Source organism: Schistocerca serialis, chromosome 1, assembly GCF_023864345.2.
Source record: "Schistocerca serialis cubense isolate TAMUIC-IGC-003099 chromosome 1, iqSchSeri2.2, whole genome shotgun sequence".
Classification (NCBI taxonomy): domain Eukaryota; kingdom Metazoa; phylum Arthropoda; class Insecta; order Orthoptera; family Acrididae; genus Schistocerca; species Schistocerca serialis.
In genome coordinates, this window is record NC_064638.1 from 1,282,013,212 (window position 1) to 1,282,037,278 (window position 24,067).

Below are 24,067 nucleotides of genomic sequence, written 5' to 3' on the forward strand. Positions count from 1 at the left end.
TTGTGACACAGTTGAAGTTCCACCGCATACAGCAGGTGGCGCTAACGCTGGAGGAGTTTTCTCGCTGCTGCAAGAGAGAGAGAGCAGGGTTCGTAAGAGTCTGCTGCTATACTCCTCTTCACACAAGAAGGTGGTGGTGAGTGGGGTAATGCTCATTACCAAGGAGCAGAGTACCAATAGCGTCATTCTGCCGCGTCTCGTTGTAGCTCGTGCACTGCGGTGTATGTAGCGCGTTTAGCGTTGATTTTCATGTTAGTTCATGCATGATGTGGTAACGTAGCCCCTATGTTGTTCATTAGGGGTGGCATCTACATCTACATCTACATCTACATGATTCCTCTGCAATTCACATTTAAATGCTTGGCAGAGGGTTCATAGAACCACAATCATACTATCTCTCTACCATTCCACTCCCGAACAGAGCGCGGGAAAAACGAACACCTAAACCTTTCTGTTCGAGCTCTGATTTCTCTTATTTTATTTTGATGATCGTTCCTACCTATGTAGGTTGGGCTCAACAAAATATTTTCGCATTCGGAAGAGAAAGTTGGTGACTGAAATTTCGTAAATAGATCTCGACGCGACGAAAAACGTCTTTGCTTTAATGACTTCCATCCGAACTCGCGTATCATATCTGCCACACTCTCTCCCCTATTACGTGATAATACAAAACGAGCTGACCTTTTTTGCACCCTTTCGATGTCCTCCGTCAATCCCACCTGGTAAGGATCCCACACCGCGCAGCAATATTCTAACAGAGGACGAACGAATGTAGTGTAAGCTGTCTCCTTAGTGGACTTGTTGTATCTTCTAATGTCCTGCCAAAGAAACGAAACCTTTGGCTCGCCTTCCCCACAATATTATCTATGTGGTCTTTCCAACTGAAGTTGTTCGTAATTTTAACACCCAGATACTTAGTTGAATTGACAGCCTTGAGAATTGTACTATTTATCGAGTAATCGAATTCCAACGGATTTCCTTTGGAACTCATGTGGATCACCTCACACGTTTCGTTATTTAGCGTCAACTGCCACCTGCCACACCATACAGCAACGTTTTCTAAATCGCTTTGCAACTGATACTGGTCTTCGGATAACCTTACTAGACGGTAAATTACAGCGTCATCTACGAACAACCTAAGAGAACTGCTCAGATTGTCACCCAGGTCATTTATATAGATCAGAAACAGCAGAGGTCCCAGGACGCTTCCCTGCGGAACACCTGATATCACTTCAGTTTTACTCGATGATTTGCTGTCTATTACTACGAACTGCGACCTTCCTGACAGGAAATCACGAATCCAGTCGCACAACTGAGACGATACCCCATAGGCCCGCAGCTTGATTAGAAGTCGCTTGTGAGGAATGGTGTCAAAAGCTTTCCGGAAATCTAGAAATACGGAATCAACTTGAGATCACCTGTCGATAGCGGCCATTACTTCGTGCGAATAAAGAGCTAGCTGCGTTGCTGCGTTGCACAAAAACGATGTTTTCTGAAACCAAGCTGATTACATATCGATAGATCGTTCCCTTCGAGGTGATTCATAATGTTTGAATACAGTATATGCTCCAAAACCCTACTGCAAACCGACGTCAATGATATAGGTCTGTAGTTCTATGGATTACTCCTAATACCCTTCTTAAACACTGGTGCGACCTGCGCAATTTTCCAATCTGTAGGTACAGATCTATCGGTGAGCGAGCGGTTGTATACACTCCTGGAAATTGAAATAAGAACACCGTGAATTCATTGTCCCAGGAAGGGGAAACTTTATTGACACATTCCTGCGGTCAGATACATCACATGATCACACTGACAGAACCACAGGCACATAGACACAGGCAACAGAGCATGCACAATGTCGGCACTAGTACAGTGTATATCCACCTTTCGCAGCAATGCAGGCTGCTATTCTCCCATGGAGACGATCGTAGAGATGCTGGATGTAGTCCTGTGGAACGGCTTGCCATGCCATTTCCACCTGGCGCCTCAGTTGGACCAGCGTTCGTGCTGGACGTGCAGACCGCGTGAGACGACGCTTCATCCAGTCCCAAACATGCTCAATGGGGGACAGATCCGGAGATCTTGCTGGCCAGGGTAGTTGACTTACACCTTCTAGAGCACGTTGGGTGGCACGGGATACATGCGGACGTGCATTGTCCTGTTGGAACAGCAAGTTCCCTTGCCGGTCTAGGAATGGTAGAACGATGGGTTCGATGACGGTTTGGATGTACCGTGCACTATTCAGTGTCCCCTCGACGATCACCAGTGGTGTACGGCCAGTGTAGGAGATCGCTCCCCACACCATGATGCCGGGTGTTGGCCCTGTGTGCCTCGGTCGTATGCAGTCCTGATTGTGGCGCTCACCTGCACGGCGCCAAACACGCATACGACCATCATTGGCACCAAGGCAGAAGCGACTCTCATCGCTGAAGACGACACGTCTCCATTCGTCCCTCCATTCACGCCTGTCGCGACACCACTGGAGGTGGGCTGCACGATGTTGGGGCGTGAGCGGAAGACGGCCTAACGGTGTGCGGGACCGTAGCCCAGCTTCATGGAGACGGTTGCGAATGGTCCTCGCCGATACCCCAGGAGCAACAGTGTCCCTAATTTGCTGGGAAGTGGCGGTGCGGCCCCCTACGGCACTGCGTAGGATCCTACGGTCTTGGCGTGCATCCGTGCGTCGCTGCGGTCCGGTCCCAGGTCGATGGGCACGTGCACCTTCCGCCGACCACTGGCGACAACATCATTGTACTGTGGAGACCTCACGCCCCACGTGTTGAGCAATTCGGCGGTACGTCCACCCGGCCTCCCGCATGCCCACTATACGCCCTCGCTCAAAGTCCGTCAACTCCACATACGGTTCACGTCCACGCTGTCGCGGCATGCTACCAGTGTTAAAGACTGCGATGGAGCTCCGTATGCCACGGCAAACTGGCTGACACTGACGGCGGCGGTGCACAAATGCTGCGCAGCTAGCGCCATTCGACGGCCAACACCGCGGTTCCTGGTGTGTCCGCTGTGCCGTGCGTGTGATCATTGCTTGTACAGCCCTCTCGCAGTGTCCGGAGCAAGTATGGTGGGTCTGACACACCGGTGTCAATGTGTTCTTTTTTCCATTTCCAGGAGTGTATGATTGCTAAGTAGAGAGCTATTGTATCAGCGTAATCTGAAAGGAACCTAATCGGTATACAATCTGGACCTGAAGACTTGCCCGTATCAAGCGATTTGAGTTGCTTCGCAACCCCTAAGGCATGAGGCAAGCACGACAAGTATTATGTCAAGAAGCGGATGCGATAGTTTTCCGAGCACATAAATTCTGCTACGCAGAGTCAGAAGCGTAAGCAATGGCCAGATGTAGTTCTCACCCCTGCGTTGCCAGTCACCAGGGTAGGCAACAGCTGCAGTGTAGGCCATCAGACAGAGACAGAGCACACCGACGCCGCCACAGAGTATTCTCTGTCTCTCTCTGCGCAAAACACATCACGCCGTCGCTTTCGTGTATGCACACCACTATAGCGCCTGCGGTGTCGACAAGCTGAACGACAGGAGCAGCTGTGGCCAGCCTGGCTGGGAGGAACTGAATGTGTGGACATTTGGAGGCAACAGCCGAAGAACACGCTGGCTGCTGGTGGCTGAGGAGGACGTTAGCTAGCAGATAGTGGCACCGACTACATGGAAGATTTGTCTGGCCAATGTTGTCCTGATGCCCTGGAAGTCCACTCTTGGAGTGCACTGGCAGTGACTGGGCCTTCTGCTGTATTCTCTGCATGCTGTAGTCCTACAGTGAAACTCTCATATTGATGGCCCTGTATTTGTGTGTTCCCACAGTGAACTGTCTGACTGTGCCACGTGGAGATTCATGAGTGTGACATCCTGTTCAAGTTACCGAACATGCCACCTTCGTTGGATTTTTGTCTTTATTTTTGAAGATTTCGAGAAGAGAAAGCTAGAGCTCAGTCTTTTTATGAATGTTTTTGTGATGAATGTTATTCTACAGATGAATGTAATTCTATAAGTGGTTAGGTGGTAGGTAGACATACTGTTTGTTTAGTCACTGAAGACCTTGCCCACTTGATTGAAAGTTTAATGAAAACGGAAGCAGTTAATGTTTTCGTGGTTATTTTCTACATCTACATGGATACTCAGCAAATCACATTCAAGTGCCTGGCAGAGGGTTCATCGAACCACCTTCACAATTCTCTATTATTCCAATCTCGTATAGCGCGTGGAAAGAATGAACACCTATATCTTCCCGTACGAGCTCTGATTTACTTTATTTTATCGTGGTGATCGTTCCTGCCTACGTAAGTCGGTGTCAACAAAGTATTTTCGTATTCGGAGGAGAAAGTTCGTGATTGGAATTTCGTGAGAAAATTCCGCCGCAACGAAAAACGTCTTTCATTTAATGATTTCCAGCCCAAATCCTGTATCATTTCTGTGACACTCTCTCCCATATTTCGCGATAATACAAAACGTGCTGCCTTTCTTTGAACTTCTTCGATGTATTCCGTCAGTCCTATCTGGTAAGGATCCCACACCGCGCAGCAGTATTCTAAAACAGGACGGACAAGCTTAGAGTAGGCAGCCTCGTTAGTAGGTCTGTTACATTTTCTAAGTGTCCTGCCAATGAAACGTAGTCTTTGGTTAGCCTTCCCCACAACATTTTCTATATGTTCCTTCCAATTTAAGGGGCTCCGGAACGCCCTATACTTGCAATGTTAAAATAACGCTTATAAATTACATCTTTCCTCACAAAGTATTTGAGGTAGGAAGTTGAACTTTTTACAGATTATTTATTGGAATATGGGCTACAACAACACAGGGATTTTACAAAATTTTAGTTCAGTTATTAAAGATGATTTTTTTTCAATCGTAATGAAAATTCACAACATTTTTTTGCAATTCTTTATTTATATATTCAAAAATATACAGTTTTTTGGAAAAAGGCTGTGTTAAATTATGCAGAAGGTACAGTGTAACATTTACTGAAAATTTGAAACAAATATGTTTGGAAGATCCTTAGAAAACATGTAATTAGTATGAGAAAATAAACGTTTTGGGAATCGAGCGACAAAGATTGGATTAACTTTATAGTGCATTCCAGGTCCATAGGATGGATTATCTGCATCCTCTGCAAACTCCTCCTCCAGCTTCCTCTTGTTCCTCCTCCTGTTTACTCTTGCTTGTATTTCTAGACTCTTTACAGCCCTGTCTGCAGCCCGAAGGCGTTCCTTGTCTAAAGCAAGCATCGCTCGTTGTTGTGTTCGTAGATTTTGCTACCATTTTCTTCAGTTGCAGTTACTGCAACACTGTTCCAAAAGGTGGTCATGTATGAACACTTATCACATTTCAGTTGTATTTCACTAGTAAGTCCTACGTGCTTTATTATGGAGAGTTCCAGACCAACTTCACTACAATGAATACATCTTACACAGTTTGAAAAAATTCCTTTGAGAACCGACATATCAAATATTTCATTCACATCCGATTCGCCCATAAAACATTCATAGTTTTCACTCATTGAACCAAGCTTCTTCTGTGAAGTATTTTCTTTCCCACTTTGACTGCTATGGGCAGGTGTACTTGAGAGGTTAGGTTCACTCACTTGGTTATCGTCTTTATTGTTTACAGTAATAACACATACCTTTGGCTTTCCAACATTTCTCCTTTTCTTAAAAGCCTTCAGAGGATTTCTAATAACTTTACTTTTACTCATTATTATACTTCAACAAAACAGAGACTCAAGAAACAGCATTAATTACGAATATTTTCGAGATAACGACAAAGTAAATAAACATGAAACAATCGACAATCACACCAGCGATATATATTGAACCATCACAGGTTAGCCACAACACATACTTTATCTCACATCACTAAAATGTACCTGATGAACACGGACGTTAATAATAACACCATTTGACAGCAGTTTAACAGCGCCACAGTGGGTCACGCCCATGTAGAACACATTTCAAAAAAAATTTAAAAATAGTTGTAGTCTTCGGAATTGAATAAATTACATATCTATTAAAAGGTAATAGTCTGCAGATTCAGAAAACGCAAAAAAGTAAAAATTGAACTTTTCATGATTTTGAGCCTTTCCGGAGCCCCTTAAGTTATTCGTAATTGTAATACCTAGGTATTTAGTTGAATTTATGGCTTTTAGATGAGACTGATTTATCTTGTAATCGAAGTTTTTATGAGTATTTTATGATTTCGTGATAGTTTTTTTTATAGGGTGCTGATTTTTATTTTCAACTTTTTGATCTTGCCTTACTTCACATTTGGATATTGTGACCCAATAGAAAATGCTTTATTAATGAAAGTGTGTGACTACTAGAACATTTCTGTTCCCCCATAACCCACAGCCACTTCCACTCCACACCTTATACTGGTGCTGAGCCCACTGTACCACAAGAGAAAAAAAAATGGTTCAAAGTGCTCTGAGCACTATGGGACTTAACTTCTGAGGCCATCAGTCCCCTAGAACTTAGAACTACTTAAACCTAACTAACCTAAGGACATCACACACATCCATGCCCGAGGCAGAATTCGAACCTGCGACCGTAGCAGTCGCACGGTTCAAGACTGAAGCGCCTAGAACTGTCTGGCCACCGCAGACGGCGTACCACAAGAGACAAAAAGTTTTCTAATATATAACCGATACGCATCGCTTGCAAACACTGGATGCTGGCAAGGTCTGAACTCGAAATGCTTGACTTCACTGGCTGCTGGCAAGAGTAGAGTTCTGTTTACAGCCAACACAGAGTTTAAATATATTCCAAATAAATACACTTTTTCATCAGTACGTATGAGTGAGCGTGAGGAGGCCTGCCCATAAGTATGATTGTGTGTTTTCATATTTACCTTGACATCACGTTACACGTCAGGCAAAGAGACACAAAAAACGAAAATAGTACCCAGACACCAGTTAAAATGTCCTTGATTATGTTGTGCTACAGTTAAATCTTAGAACGTTTCATCGGCATCCATTTTATACACAACAAGACGGTGGTGTTATGTGGCAGCTTATCCCCAAACTGTCATGCAACATATTACATAATGTGGTGTACACAGTCTCATCATCGGTGTAGGGCAGCCCTTTGACGTTGCATCATAACTGCAAAAAATTTTCAATACTACCAGAGACATTTCAGCTAATTACTTCTTCTATGTGTGTAGCCAGGTGCAAATGGCAGAATGAAAGACTAGTGGAATCTGCCATTAGGTCTATGGTCTCAGCACGAAGTAATTTAGACAGTTTAAAATCGTTGCAGTGAGGCATCTGATGAGCTCACATTAACTATTTCCGTAGAACGCGTGCTCTTCTACATACGTGAATGCCTTTCGATACGCCTGGGTTAGAAGCCTGTTATGGAGTAGCAGAGAGTTTCTGAATTCCTTCCCCACTGGGTCATCATTGGTTAATCGTGACAAAATCACTGATAGGAGTTTAACTTATTTACGAAATTGTTATTAGACAGAACTGGCAATACCTGCTGCAACTGTCCAGAGAGATCCCTACAGTCGCAGAAACAGCCACAGAGAGTTTAAGTTGGAGATAACTTGTAGACAAACGAGAGAAGAATAAACGCTTGTGGCTCCGCTTGTAGTTCCGTCGAGATAGTGCGACGGCTTACTCGCCTAAAGATGGCTGCCAAGTGGACTGTCGAAATATTGTGTCAAGATGACGATATGTACCCGCTGGAGTCCCGACATGAATATCATCAGAATAAACGCTTGCTTCCTGTGGGCGGAAGAGTAGAGACTTGCAACCAGACGACCAAGGAGACGATACCTGTTTTGGTACAAAAGGATATCCCGTTTTAGAACAGAGGCAGAGCTGCTCTCAGAATTTCCCGCTGTTACTGCGTCTGTCTTCCAGCTACACGCCTATAAGAGTGATAACAATGTGTCGGTGATGCAATCACTGAATTGAAGGGGATGCGAGGCTAGGTAACTTTCACCATGTTTTAATTGCAGAGTTTCAACTTTCGCAGCCAGTCGATGCTTCCATCATGCACTTTGGCGAGTCTACTGGTGTTCAGTGGTAGATAGATGAGCCTAATCTTCAATATAATCACATGTGGTGTGGCATCCATAGTTTCATGCTCGCTTGGGCTACCCCAACTAGTTTTCCTTCGCTAAGATGTTTCTATTTCCCGACGTTGTTTTGTTTCTTAAATTTGCTTGATCTTATGGGGAGCTTCCCCTTCACTGTTAATTACCAGAGATCGGACTTAAAGCACCTTAGGGGTATGCTAAACAGCTCAACCGGCATCTCACACTCACAATAATGATCACGTGGTACACAGCTGCCATGGTGCCTTCTGTCACTACCACAGGTCCCACGGAAGCCTCCAGTCGGCCTCCATCCTTGGCCGGACGAATGTTTCTAGCAGCCGTTTTCCAAGATGACGTTATTTCCAGACCTGTTGTAACCAGAAAGATGGTTCATCCGTCGAGGCAACACGCTTTTACTGATCTAAAATGGTTCAAATGGCTCTGAGCACTATGGGACTTAACATCTGAGATCATCAGTCCCCTAGAACTTAGAACTACTTAAACCTAACTAACCTAAGGACATCACACACATCCATGCTCAAGGCAGGATTCGAACCTGCGACCGTAGCAGCAGTGCGGTTCCGGACTGAAACGCCTAGAACCGCTCGGTCACATCGGCCGGCTTACTGATCCATAGTCCCATCTCCATCATTCCGCGCCCACCTGAATGGTAATTGCCAATGTCGTTGGGTCAAGATGCGAATATGTAGGGATCACCACCTGCAGAGTCCCACGTTTGACAGTGTACAGCAACAGTGCGATCCATAACGCCTGAGCTTGCGTCGGCATCGTAAACTGTCGTCAGATCTACCATCGATCGTCGCCTGCCCTGTTTCACAGCCTGTGTGACCCTCTGACACCCACGTTCCGTGATGAGGCGAGGACGTCCAGCACTTCGTCGCCCAGTTGTGGTTTCACAAAATCTTCAACCACTAACGATACACGCACGCGACAGCAGCACGCGAACGACAGACCACCTTTGCCTTTGCCGAGACGTCCGTTCCCAGTTACCAGACAACCTTGTAAGTGGGGCAACCACAGCTATGAGTAGTCATCTTGGGTATTAACAGACAGCTTCAACTGTATTTACTACTTTATTATTGGATCACTACTGGTTTCGTGGCAGTAGAAGCCACATATTCAGATCTAAGAAGCGGTAAGTGCGGTTTTTAGATTCTGCTTTTCCGTCAATAACTATCTGCTTGACGGATTTGATCAAGGTAGAACATACCTCCATTTTGTGGCAACCTCTTCTTGGTTTTTCACTATGGCCCAAAATTAGGTCTTAGTAGTTTTCATTTATTTTCTCCTTATCAGTGGATCACTATGGTATGATTTGTTTAGGATCCATGTACTGTACTGGAATGCGGCTGTTTTATTCCATGACGTATTGTCTTTTAGCGGTGTTTTATTCTGACGGACAACAAATGTTGGTAAAAACGTTCCGAGCTTTTCCGCTCTAATGTTTTAATTACGTTAGTACTAACATTTTGATATTCCCATGTAAATGTTTTTAATACTTTAAAAAAAAAAATTTTAAAATTTTAAAATACGTAATTTACCTTAGTAGTGTGTATCTCGGGTTTGTTACTCCCTCTGGATTTATTGTTAAACAGATGTTCACGTGAAGAGGTGGCTTACAGTTTCACGAAACGTTAGTGATTCAAGAGGACTACATATAGCTGAAGCAGTTTATAAATACCCAAGATGAATTCCCAAAAAGACATTACAATGTACCCTCTGGGTAAGTAGCTTACGTCTGCCTGTGGATTTCCCCTTTGGAGAACGTATTGCCAGTAGAATGATTTCCCATTCGTCTGTGCTCCACATAGATACTTTCGTTACACAGTTCTCTAACTTCTGATAAATACATGGTGCAAAACCATAATCTAATTAAATATTTATGTATCGATGTATTCACCTGACTTAATGACGTCTGTTTTTTGGAGAATTAAGAAACATACACCGGTGAGCCAAAACATTATGATGTGATGGTTTCATTGTTATTTCGGTATGACCTTCTCCTATGTCCAGGGTGTTGCCTTCACGACTGCTGGGATGGCAGTACGTGTGGGACTCCCAACGCTAACTGGCGGCATTCTATCCAACAGTGGGCGCTGGCCGTAACCTTGTAACGCCGGAAATGCGTATCCTCCTATTTCCATCTATTGTACTATAAATTTTTTTCCTTACTTTGTTGCCTGAACATATGACATTTCTGTGTCTTCATATATTACTACATCGATATATATATATATATATATATATATATATATATATATATATATATATCGATGTATAATTGGTTTGTTTTGTAAATATTGTTTGTATTTTTACGCTGGGTCTGGCCTAGGGAAAACTATGCTATCGAACGACTACATCGATAGGTCATGTGGAGAACCAAAGTGTTTAGGATCTCTGGTAGTCTTAATTCTGCCGCATGGTGCGCGGGCAGAGGGAGTCTGGCTGGAGTAGGGCGGTGGAGCAGGTGTGTTGTGCGACGCTCCCGCGAGTTGCCGCGCTTTCGGGGTTTGGCAGCATGTAATTGCGCTCGAATTGCTATGTTAGTTTCTGACACGGTGTCGCGGACGGGAAGCATTAGCTGGCGCACATCAAGAGCCCGATTCGCCTGGTGACTGTGTCGAGAAGAAGGCGCGCCAACATCCAGCTTCTGCAACAGCGACGGTCGACAATAAGTGATTGTCGCCACCTCCTCGATCGATGACTTCAAACCTTCAATCAACCAACAAGGAAGACTGAAAGCACGTAAAGTTTTAGAACCGTACGGCAGACTTCAGTTTTTCAAACTACTCCATTACCTAAAATATGGTATATAAATATACAGCAACTTAGCATGAACCTTTGTTGCTCCTTGCCCCAGTTGCATTACCAAGCAGGGTCTCTTCCTTTTCTGGAATGAACCCGAGTGTCGTTGAAATTCAAACGTTAGCATTAAAGTAATTACATTTCATTTCACTGCTTTAATTTTAAAGTTCAGTTAAAGTATTCATAGCTGGCTACATTATTTAAATTGCACAAGCACGAATTAAGAGTGCGAGTTTTGTTACCACATTTTAGCTTACCTATGACTGCAGCTTAGCTTGGTACGTACTAAATTTTACTATTGTTAATTGTTCAGAATCACTTAATTCAAGTTCAAAGTTAAATCTCTTATTTCTAAATTGCCTAGATTCAAGTGGCTTTTGAAATGATTGTTGAGGTAGCCCAAGACTAACCTTATTTTGTTGAATTTCGTAGGGCTTCAGAAACAAAGTTCACTATTAATTTCAGTCACTAAATTAACTTTCAATTTTCCGATTTTATTAATTCTTTACCTAAATTAAGTCAGAGTGTAGCGAAATTTATTACTTCTGACAAACATTCAGTTTTTCACACTACACTTGTTAACCTTCAGTTGCCACGCCTTTAGTGCTAATTATGTGTGCATTAATCTTTCATTTTCAGTTATTATAGTAGTTGTCCATAGGACTGGCGACCGTAATTTTCCCCAAATCACAAATATCTAATTAACGCCAATTAATTATTAAACGTAACGACCGGACATTTACTTTCTTTATTAATTTTACCCTTTTCTCAAAATTAATTTCCATCAATTTCATTTGCGTTTTCCTTTCATTAAGATGTAACCCTTTCCTCCCTCTTTACCGACAAACTAACTTCGGTGACGATTGCTTTTCCCAAATTTCCATTAGGTACACGTGGCTTAATTTTTCACTGTCATTAAGGTCGATAAGTGAGGGGGAGGTCACAACCTTATGTTCGTTAGTGTGTTCTAGACACGTGTGCTGACTTCTACGTCGCAATCAACATAATTTATGCAGGTGCTGATGATGTCAAATCTTTCTCTGTTCATCGAATAGAGCCATAAGGCACTAGAAAGCGGTGCTTCTGCTTACACCGCTTTCGTTATATTCCAGAAAACCTTCGATACAGTTCTTCAGGGACAGCTAGCAAAGAAACATCGTCCGTACTCGAGTGGACTGAAGACTTGTTAGCAAACAGGAGAATAGGACTCAGTGTGTTGTTGGTAACGAGGGGTATTGTTAGAACTGAGGCGTCCAGTGTACGTCAGTGCAGGGTGATAACGCAAGCTGTTCATGATGAATTGTGTGTAAATACCCTGGCGAGTAATATATGAGACCCTTTGAGTCTGTTTTTGGACGACGCTCTCATGTTCAACGTGATGACATCGTTAGAATTTTGTTACGAAATGATGAGGTGCAAAGTTGGCCAGCTGACTCTAAAACTAAATAAAGTAGACGAATATAGACGATATTGCTCGCTTACATTAATGGGTGATCAGTCACTGGAAGAGGTCAGCAACATTCAAATGTTCAAAATAACTGTTTGTAGGGTGCAACCGTGGGAAATTCAGGTGGTGGGCACAGATTTATTGTGTTGAGTCCTTAGGAAAAAAAGAGGTCGCTTGAAAAAAGCTCATTAGACCAATTGTTGAGAGTACTGTTCGTCGGTTTGATGCCGTTACTACGTTGGATTATTGGAAAACACAGCAAAGATTCAAAAGGGAGCGCACGATTTGCCACACTTTCAAATGGTTCAAAAGGCTCTGAGCAGTATGGGACTTAACATCTGAGGTCATCAGTCCCATAGAACTTAGAACTACTTAAACCTAAGTAACCTAAGGACATTACACACATCCATACCCAAGGCAGGATTCGAACCTGCGGCGGAAGGAGTCGCGCGGTTCCGGACTAAAGCGCCCAGAACCGCTCGGCCACCACGGCCGGCTGCCACATTTTCGTTCAGAGACCCTCTGTCAGAGATGCTAAACGAATTCAGGTGGGATACGTAACAAGAAAGACGATGTGCATCTCCGGAAGAACCACGAACGTGCCGACACGAGTCTACAAACATTATAGTTCCACCAACATATATTTCACGTCATGGCCACAACGCTAGAGTTAGTGAAATTAGTACCCGTACAGAGCATTACCTGCAGCCTTTCTTCCTGTTTCTTCCGCGAGTGGAACTGGGAAAGGGCGGAGAGTAGAGAGGTAGATACTGGTACCTGTCTACTCTCCATCATGGTTTGTAGGGTGGTTTCTGTTGTACAGATGTGAATGAGGCGCTGAAGTGTTACGGTTCATAAGAATGTAGTATATTTTGTCAGTACGATTGTTGGCTGACTTGGCTGTATATACTATTAAAAAAAACTTTTATCATTCTAACTTTCATCAATCTGCTAATAAAACATCAGCTACCAGCTGATGAAATATTTGTTGAAGCAAAGATACCCGACACTTTCGATGTACTTCAAGCAGGAAATCCTTAGGATCCAGACCAAACGTGTGCTGCATTTGTTTTCCTTTGGTAAAGTCGGTCAGGGAATGTGACCTCAACTTCCGTTACATGAAACGTAGGTAGAAATCTTTGTCTGAGAGAACACATGCTCCATGTGTCAAGTATCACTCAAAATTAAAACCACATTCTAGGCGTATTCTAGACATGGAATTTCGATTCGTGGATTTCCATGGGTCACGCGTTCACATATAAACCTGTATGACGACCAGTTGGCAATACGACGTGCCTTTAGCACCACGTGGATGTTCTTGCTTCCCGTATTCTTTCTTAATAGCGACTTACATTCTCAGTGCCTTTTGTAATCATGATTAGTGTCTGAGTTCGTGATGCTTGTACTTTTAAAACACGTGGTCACTCGTAATGTGCCTTCCGAACATGTCCACGTATATACCTATACTGTCTCTACTTGGAACCTCCATTCCTTTTTGTAATATATTTATTTTTATCCGATCGCTTAGTGGTATCGTTAACACAAATCAATAATTTTCATTTTCTCCTATTGCTCCACAAACTTGTAACTACTCACGTTTTCGACAGCTAACGCTACGAATGCTGCGGACGAGAATATATTTGTTTTCTGCGTACCAGCCGTTCGAGTGTACGAGGTGCAGAACAGACAGAGAGAGATTAAACAACGCCTCTTGCGTATAATCTCAGGTCCCACAAAAAGTTTTTTTTTTCAGTTTCAGGGCATAATTCCGTCACTAAATGCATGATAAAGTTAAATATTTTCAACGAATAATTCAGTGCATAGGGCAGAGTTCAAGTCCTGTTAGGATCTAAGTTATATGCATTTAAATGATTTTTCTGGAAGAGCCAAATTAATTTCAGTAGAATTCAGGGCAGTAATATACAACAAGTATCCAGAATGAGATTTTCACTCTGCAGCGGAGTCTGCGCTGATATGACACTTCCTGGCAGATTAAAACTGTGTGCCAGATCGAGACCCGAACTCGGGACCCCCAGGCTGTGGGTAAGCCATGTCTCCGCAATATCCTTTCTTTCGGGAGTGCTAGTTCTGCAAGGTTCGCAGGAGAGCTTCTGTAAAGTTTGGAAGGTAGGAGACGAGTTACTGGCAGAAGTAAAGATCTGAGGACGGGGCGTGAGTCGTGCTTCGGTAGCTCAGTTGGTAGAGCACTTGCCCGCGAAAGGCAAAGGTCCCGAGTTCGAGTCTCGGTCTGGAACACAGTTTTAATCTGCCAGGAAGTTTCATACAACAAGTATTCCAGATACATGTTTCAGCTGATCACTGTCACTTGTCCAAATTCAAAATGTGAGTATAGAAAGTAAGGTTCAAAAATAAAAATTTCATATACACATTTCGATATATATCACCACTTCAGGTCTGCCATAAATATTCCTACAAGTAAACTGAGCAACCTTTGTCGTGACTGCAAAGTTAGTCTGTGTACAGCTTGTGAGATGGACAGTCATTTTCAGGAACGTTAAGTGCAATAACGTACGTACGAGTTTCATTTGAACATTACCGTTTCTGGAGCCTATTTTGTAGCAAGGTAATTTTACAACTACATTGTTAACAATTAAATGACATGTAATGTTCTCACATATTTCATGGCGGTCTACCAGCCAGTTGCTCTAAATTATTGTGACACATGGAAGTAATTAAAACAATCCCACCACAGCCGGCTGGAGCGGCCACACAAAATTAAAAGCCGCCCGAAATGCGGAGCTAATTCGCCTCTGTGCGCTCTACGATTCGCGTCACGTGATGCCCCGCGTCAGAACCCAGTTAGTTTGACGGATGTGTGTTTGACGCTTTAATGCTAGTTAATGTGCGTTAATAATGCGGCAGCCCGCATACATCAATACTAGTATTACGAGTCCCGTCTCCCATTACACGAAAATGTTATGTAAATTGCGTTGCTACTAGTCTCTTACCCCAAACCAGGAAACGACATCTGCTGATCTGTCCCTCTGAGCTTACCAAAAATTCGTGAAAATGAATAGCTGTTACACAGTCCATTGTTATCTGGTCACTGTGACGTCTCCTGGCAGGACATTTGTAAAATCGGTGTAATATATGTGAAAAAAGAAACACATTTATCTGTGTTATTATATTTCATTTCTGTATGAATAGTTATTGATTATGTGGATTCTGTAAAAAGGTAAATAATTATTTTTCATTCTTATGTTTGTGTAATATTATGTATGCCCATTTTGCAAATAACGTCTGTGGTCGGCGAGTGTGGAAACCGAGGCAGACAATGATAACTCAAACTATAACAAAGATATACACTAGTACAGTAAATTGCTTATAAACAGTGGAGGTTTAGACATTACTCTCTCTGTCCTCTTGTAGCCGTGAATGTTGTAAGAGCCTGTGACGCTCTCTCGAACGCTTAGTTATCTTTCCTTTGTTCTTTTATCGAGAAAGACGCCATTGGATACTGATGTATAAAAAAGGTGTGTACTTTGAGTTTTATGTTGATTTTGAATATACAAATTGTCAAAAATTCTTTAATAATTTGTAGCTAGCTTGTCCAATATTTCATTCCACATTTTCAGCCGTTTTCAGCGAATTTAGAATTTTCCGTGACGCAGTGCTGTGTCACGATCGCGGCAGCCGCTAATGCGGCAAATTCAAACTATAAATGAATGAAAGCAGTTTTCCTGCAACTAAGTTGGCAGGTAATGGTACATAAAAATTATTTTTTTCAGCTGCCTGGAGATTTCAGAGGAGAATTGTACATTTTATTACGTTATTTTCAGATGGACATGGGCAACTGGTAGTACAATATCAGTGACGTAAATAGTTTACGTAAATCAGAGTGCTAATACTTTACCTGTGTGATATCAAAGACTGCTGTGTTGAAATCTGGTCTGGCTAAGAATATTAAAGTCAATTTTAATTTTTAGTTTGCTGCTCTCGTGTTAGCCGTTGCAATTAATAGTGTTCAAATATTAAAAAATCCACTGCAGCTTTGATGTTTGGCAATCACTGAATATTGCAACTTCTGTGCGTGTAATAAGAGTAATTTTCAGTGCATTTCAGAGACAAAAGTAGAGAAAGACATGTTTAACTTCGTAATCAGTTACAATAATGATACAGTGTTCCATTTCTAACAAGCCAGATCATAATTATGGTTCAAATGGCTTTGAGCACTATGGGACTTAACATCTATGGTCATCAGTCCCCTAAAACTTAGAACTACTTAAACCTAACTAACCTAAGGACATCACACGACACTCAGTCATCACGAGGCAGAGAATCAGAATTATGAGAACATAGTCTTGCAAATTAAAGATTATGCAGTCACAGCAATAAATCTTTTAGTGTTGTGGGTATCCCCACATAATAGATGAGAGGGCACAATGCTAAAATTTTCAACTACATAAACCAGTAGCGAGAAACGCATTTTATCTTTTTTGTTCCCAACAATAATCAACATATAATTTACTTAAAGTATATAAAATCAAACTGCATGGGGATACGCAACATCACAAACAGATGAAAATAATTGCTGACGTCAGTCTATTGCACATCTGTGTTAAGGGTTTAATCTCGCATATTGTGACATACTTGGAAAACGAAAAATCTCCTCAAGACCAGTTAATACCAAGTCCATAAACAGAGATCTTGTGGAACTCAGTTGGGTCTGTTGGTCCCTAAGATCCAGAAGGATGTAGACAAAGGTAAGCAGGTTGATACTGATACCTGACTACAAGGATTGGTATAATTTTAGGGAAAAACACGTGGAAAGTGGGAGCATGCAGCTCGTCATTTGTTGTTTCATGGAATACATTTTATTGCTTGGCAGCAATATTATAATTTCAATTTAAAAACCTTGTTAAAAAAAATAACAACGCTCACAATAATTTAAAGAACTATAACTGGTTCAATTCATTAATAACAAACTTTAGCAATTTATACCATTAAGAACAGGACATGAAACCAGTATTACACAGTCCCCAAATACAAATAAAGGGTCACACCAACTAGTCGTGGCTGCAGGCGGGTTAAAAAAACTGAGTGTTATGAGTAAATGAATTACAAATGACTGCCACTGAATATACTAACAATTCCCAAGCATGGATAAAATGTTAAACAAGCAGATAACGCCCATCCAAAATAGAGAAAGGATAATAAGTCACTCCACTGACTGTGGTTATTGTAAAGCACTTAACAATGTACAAGCCTTAAAAAAATCCCTTAAGTAATAAAATACACAATCCCCAAAATACAAGGAAAGCAGGGAAGGCATGCAATTTAAATGTCACTCCCAGCTGGTACACACCAGCAAAAAACATTGAGAATGACCCCTAAATAAATATACACTTGCCCAAAACACAAGATAAGCTGGCAGGACATGCAGTTTAAATGTGACTCCCAACTGGTAAACACCATCAAAAACATTGGCCATGACCCTTCAATAAATACGTAATTGCCCAAAATACAAGATAAGCTGGGAAATACAGCAGGCGGCTGTCACAGCCAACAGGAAACAAGCAGACAAGTTTCATAATGACTGTGGATAAAAGGAAAGGCTCAGCAGTTCGTATTAATAAGTAGAAGGCCTTAAAACTGCTTCCGGAAGTAGCAATAAGGGTGCAAGGTTTAAACGAATAGTTAAGGAGCAGGAGCAGAGAGGGGTAAGTTTGGTCTAGCAGGACACGCTTTAAACCTGATAAGCTTATTGAATCACCAAATACGATAGATTAATGAAACTTCCTGGCAGATTAAAACTGTGTGCCGGACCGAGACTCGAACTCGGGACCTTTGCCTTTCGCGGGTAAGTGCTCTACCATCTTTTTTTTATCTCACTTTTTGTTCTATATTGTGCGTGGAATTTGTTCGGGGTGGACGTCCGATGACTCCCATTTAGGTTCTTCGTTCATCCGTTCACTCAGTTTTTTTATTACAGAGAGTAGCTAATCCTCTGACCGAAATCGCTGAACTACCGTGCCGGCACCATCTGAGGTACCCACGCGCGACTCACGACCCGCCTTCACAGATACAATACGTCGTCTCCTACCTTCCAAACTTCACAGAAGCTCTCCTGTGAACCATGGACCATTGTAACGTAGGGGACGAGATATTGGCAGAATTGAAGCTCTGAAGGTGGGTCCTGAGTCGTGTTTGGGTAGCTCAGATGGTAGAGCACTGGCCCACAAAAGGCAAGGGTCCCGAGTCCGCGTCTCCGTACGGGCACACAGTTTTAATCTGCCAGGAAGTTTCACATCAACGCACACTCCGCTGCAGAGTGAAAATATTATCCAGGATAGATTAATAGTTCCCGATTAATTGGCGACACTCCGCCGTGGCACGTATCAAACGATGAAGTTTACTTAACTTGACCCAACACAATGCAGCTGGTACAGACAGCAGACTGCGGGGCAACTCAGACTCCATGGGAGCCAGCAAGGGCTGCCTCCCACCGATTTAACCAGTCGCGGCTTCTCGAGGCCCGTACCTGTCAGCCGGAGTCCCCTAAAAGCAACAACTTGCCAGCCACGTCGCTGCAGCTGATTGTCAGTACCAGGGCCCGCCAAGCCAACAACACACGCGTCGAACAGAGACCCTACCACCCAACATATGATCAGATCGACATAGGCAACCCGAGTGGTTAGTGGCGCCAGCGGAGTGCAATGCCGCCAAAATTAAAGCTGCCACGACTAGGATACCACGCTCTTTGTCTGCCGGAAGGCACTAGAAATACTTATTCACTTTGGAGCAGTGAAAAAAATGCGAACTTACGAAATATAGTACCAGCTAATATGCTAAACTCATTATTTTCTCAACTCGCCAAGGACGAGTTGAATTTTTTATGTATTCATGACATGGTCAGTGGGACAAATCTGAAATGTGTGGTAAATGAAAAGTACAATAGTGCGCGTCATTTGCGACGACGCCCGAGTTTAGGTTCGTTCTGCGCATCTGACGTCACAAAACACAGTCAGCCAATGAACAGAGAACGACGTTGCCAGAGTTTGACTGCAGTGCAGAGCACGGACGAGTGTCTTCAGTTTTAGAAACGTTCAGTCATAAATAAAGTAATTGAACAAAAGCAGTGTCTTGATAGAAGACTTTATTTTATAGAAAGTTTGGAAGAAGCATTCTTTATACCAATTGCTTCATATTCTATTAATTAACTAACCAATCAAGCAATAAGCCTCCTAATTCAGGCGGTAGCAAGGAAAGGTGTTTGTATCAGACTCACTAACTGCGTTTTCGCAATAGAGAACAGCGGTAATTGTTTATTTCCTATTGTACTTCTACTAAACGTGAGTAATTCATAGTCATACCAACAGTGTTTGACGGTATTTTGCGTGGTATTTTAGAGTCCTCCAGGAGTGCTGTTCAACAAAGAGCTGCGTTAGCATGATGATTAAGGTGCTCGGCTGCTAAGCAAAAGGTGCTGTGTTCAAACCTTCTTTGGAGTTTAATATTTTCTTTATTTGAAAACAATATCGAAGTGTCTTACTTCATGAATTTTATTCGTTTGAATGTAATTTTTTGAAATTTCAATTGCTTTGTCTCTTCATAATAAGTTTTCGGTTTTTCTAATTTTGTCCTCCAATATTTCTATTCACAGCACTTAAAAACAATGAAAAGGCACACATACAACATTCATATTATCTGTTTTGTTTGTATATCTTCTCTTCCGCAGTCGCTGTTTTACTATTCATATCGAGATATATTCTTTCGCGTCAGTATTAAAAGTATTATTTAGAGCAGCATTTCGGCACTTACATTGGCGAGCTACTTGATTGTCTGACGCAATTCTTTGCTTCAATGCTTTGGCAACATGATATTCAATGTTTTCGTCGACTGATCTATGTTTTAGCAAGTATGTGCTGTCCGTTGTGACAAACACAAATTGTTTGCGCACTGCGCCTCACTGACAATATATTTTATTTTCTATGTCTTATTACGTCCACAACTCAATTTTGTGTAGTTCGCCAACTTCAGAACGTTTTGGAAAAAAGCGAAATGACTCTGGTATAAATAAAAGTTTTATTACAGTCGCCAAAGATGGAATATTTCCCAATTAATAAACACTGCTTATGTTATAAAGGGCGTTCATTTTAACTGAGGACATGTTTTTCTAAGTCCACAGTTTTGTTTAATGTATTTTGTCTAATTAATTTTGATTGATTGAAGTGCTTTAAAATAAAGCCAAATGCGCCCGGTATAAATAAAACTTTTATTACACTCGCGAAAAACGGAATATTTCTCAATATTACATACGACACCTATCTGGTACTTAAATTAAATGAGATATTGTTATACAGTAAATTTTATATGAAATTTAGGTATCTTGTCCACATTTCATTCTCAACATTGTGGCAACTAAAATCCACCATACGGAAAGTATACCTAATGGACTTTTACCTCTGCGAACTCTTCAAAATTTCGTGCAATGGTTTACTACATTTAATGCTGCACAATAACTGCGTTGAACATCGAAACAAAATTAAGTCATTTATGGGGGGAAGGTATCTGTCAAGAAGATGTGTAAAAGTCAAATTTTCTGACCAAATAGCTTTTGTGAAATCGAATGATAAGTGTGTCAAAGCAGTCGGAACACGATGTGTCTGCACAGGCGAGCAGAGCAGTGATGACAAAATCGCGCACAGCGCGGAATGCGGGGAGCACGTCTCTGTAGCAGCGAAAGGGTTAATACGGCCGTCGTGGCTTTACTTCATAAACTGCGCGCTCCCTCCTAAACGTAAGTTTGCCAACTATACTATACTATACTATAGCGCTGCTTCTCTTGGCGCGTGCGTCGTTTGCAAGTGGCAACGCAGCAATCTCCCGCGTCTGGGCGGGCATGCGCGTGCCGCTGAGATGAAGGAATTGAACTATAGCTATGCTGTCATCATCAGATATGTAAGAGGATGAACTGAAATTGTTAGGAAAAATATTGTCCAGTCCTGATGTCATAACTCCATAAACAATCTTGTAACACAACCTATGGAATTATGACATACCTTATGCATTGTCCGCAGCTCGTGGTCGTGCGGTAGCGTTCTCGCTTCCCACGCTCGGGCTCCCGGGTTCGATTCCTGGCGGGGTCAGGGATTTTCTCTGCCCTGTGATGACTGGGTGTTGTGTGATGTCCTTACGTTAGTTAGGTTTAAGTAGTTCTAACTTCTAGGGTACTGATGACCATAGATGTTAAGTCCCATAGTACTCAGAGCCACCTTATGCATTAAAATTAAAATATTACAGCATAGTATCCACCATAGTTGAAAGTCGTTTCACTCTGTATATACACTTCCCACTATCATGATGATCACTACAAATCGGCATGTCAGATGAAAAATTACTACGGACAAATATAACTGTTCAGGCATAGACATAACTGTATCGAGTCGGTTACAAGTGTTTATGTTCACCACCTGCTGGCGACTGAAAGAAGTGGTGTAAAGACGTGCGTCCACCAGGTGGCACTGTGGCGGTTAGCTGGATTATAACCTTGTATGCTGCATAAAACATAGATACATAATTCCGTATTATTGGTTCCTGAAGTTTTCCCGGCGTACTGAATGTTCTATGAGATTTCGGGATTGCATCCGGATCACGTTGACTTCTTAGCACGATATTTCGGCTGACAACCGTCCAGCCATCTTCATTTGAGTACCCGTCACTGGAGACTGCAAGTTCCTGGACTCAACTTTAAAGCAAAAAATTGGCGCGAAAACGCATGCGCATTGGCCTCCGTCACAGGAGCGTCCTCTATCGAAATCCGCGCCCTCTGGAGCTACAAATGGCTCTGAGCACTATGGGACTTAACATCTATGGTCATCAGTCCCCTAGAACTTAGAACTACTTAAACCTAACTAACCTAAGGACATCACACAACACCCAGCCATCACGAGGCAGAGAAAATCCCTGACCCCGCCGGGAATCGAACCCGGGAACCCGGGTCTGGAGCTACTGTTCAATCTGTGGCGCGCAGGCGCATGCGTAAATGTGAAAACTACATGTCCGCCCTCTGTAGGAATGCGCGCCCACATCAATAAAAACAGACGTCAGATGTCGCCAGACGTGTCATTATGAATAAACTGTCTTCTCTCAGAGGAAATTAGAGAGATCACCGAGTCCCAGGCCCTGTCCAGTTGAAAACCGCCATCACGATTTGTAAGATTTTGCGCTAGGCGTATCTCCACAGATTCTTTAATTACCGAATCCCAAAAATTTGTCGCTGGGGACAAGATTTTGGTGGCAGAAAAATCCATAGCATGTCCTGTGGTAATACAGTGCTCAGCTACGGCCGACTTACTGGGCTGCGAAAGGCGAGTGTGGCGTTCGTATTCAACGCACCTTTCACGTACTGTGCGTGTCGTCTGACCGATGTAAGCTTTGCCACACTGGCAAGGAATTTTATAGATCCCGGCATTCAGTAGACCCAGATCGTCCTTTACTGAACCGAGAAGGGCACTAATCTTCGCTGGTGGACGGAAGATTACTTGAACTTGACGTTTCCTTAGGATCCTGCCTATTTTAGAGGAAAGGTTGCCGGCGTATGGAAGGAATGCCCTGGATTTGAATAGCTCCTTATCTTCTTGATATTGTGGGTGGTGACGTTTCTCCCTTCTTAGCGCTGTTCTTATCTGATATGGAGAATAGCCATTACCTCTGAACACCGACTCTAAATGTTCCAGCTCCTTTGTAAGGCGGTCTCCATCAGAAACAATATGAGCCCGGTGCACCAACGTTCTAAGGACGCCGGTAGTTTGTGCAGGATGATGAGAACTCGAAGCTTGCAGGTAAAGGTACGTATGTGTTGGCTTACGGTAGACAGAATGCCCTAATGACCCATCCACTCTCTTAGTAACGAAGACGTGCTATAAACTTGACTCCGGGAACCTGCAGTCTCCAGTAATGGACACTCACCTGCAGATGGCTGGACGATTGCCAGCCGAAATATCGTGGCAAGAAGTCAACGTGATCCAGCTGCAATCCCGAAATCTCATAGAACACTTCTGTATTATTGTTAATACGTTATTAAGGGCCATTTTATTTACATTAACATATACTCCAAATGAGAGAAGTATAGAAATTATAGAAAGTATAGAAATTAACCTAAATAACTTCGATAAATTTTGTAGGATAAAAATATTTCTGACATTATAATTGAGCGAAAAAGATATTAGGCTCACAGTATCTTATATATAGAGAAGAACTTAAAACGGATATCAGGATCATGATATAATTTGTGTCACGTTTGTAATTTACATCTGAATGCCCATAGTTATGTTCCGATGTTCTCATCATAATATCTAGATAATACATTTGTGTTCTTATTAAAAAAAAAGAGAGAGAACAGTGCCATACACACAATACCCTATGGAGATTAACTTCAAAAACAGGAAGAAAACTTATATAATATGATATTAACGAAAGTAATAAGATATTCGTCTACATCGCATATGTCTCCCGATATCTACTGATTTAAACAGTACATCAAAATATAAAACAAATTTTAGGAACAATGTCATGCTTGAAAAAAGAGTACCCTGTTTTTTATTACAGAATATATCAGATACTGTTCAATGCATTTCATATATCCAAATCAATACTCCAAAACTACAACATTATATTTTCTCAAAAAATTATAGGATCAATAGAAGTGTTACATGTAGTTCAAAGACATAATTTAAATAACGATAAACATGCGACTACTGT

General features: G+C 42.2%; 1 non-coding gene across 1 annotated transcript; it reads left to right on the forward strand.

The window, feature by feature from the left end:
- Positions 1–14,524: 14,524 nt before the first annotated feature.
- Positions 14,525–14,599, forward strand: Trnas-cga (transfer RNA serine (anticodon CGA)). The gene has a single exon. It is a non-coding gene; the product is annotated as a tRNA-Ser (tRNA).
- The last annotated feature ends 9,468 nt before the right edge of the window (positions 14,600–24,067 follow it).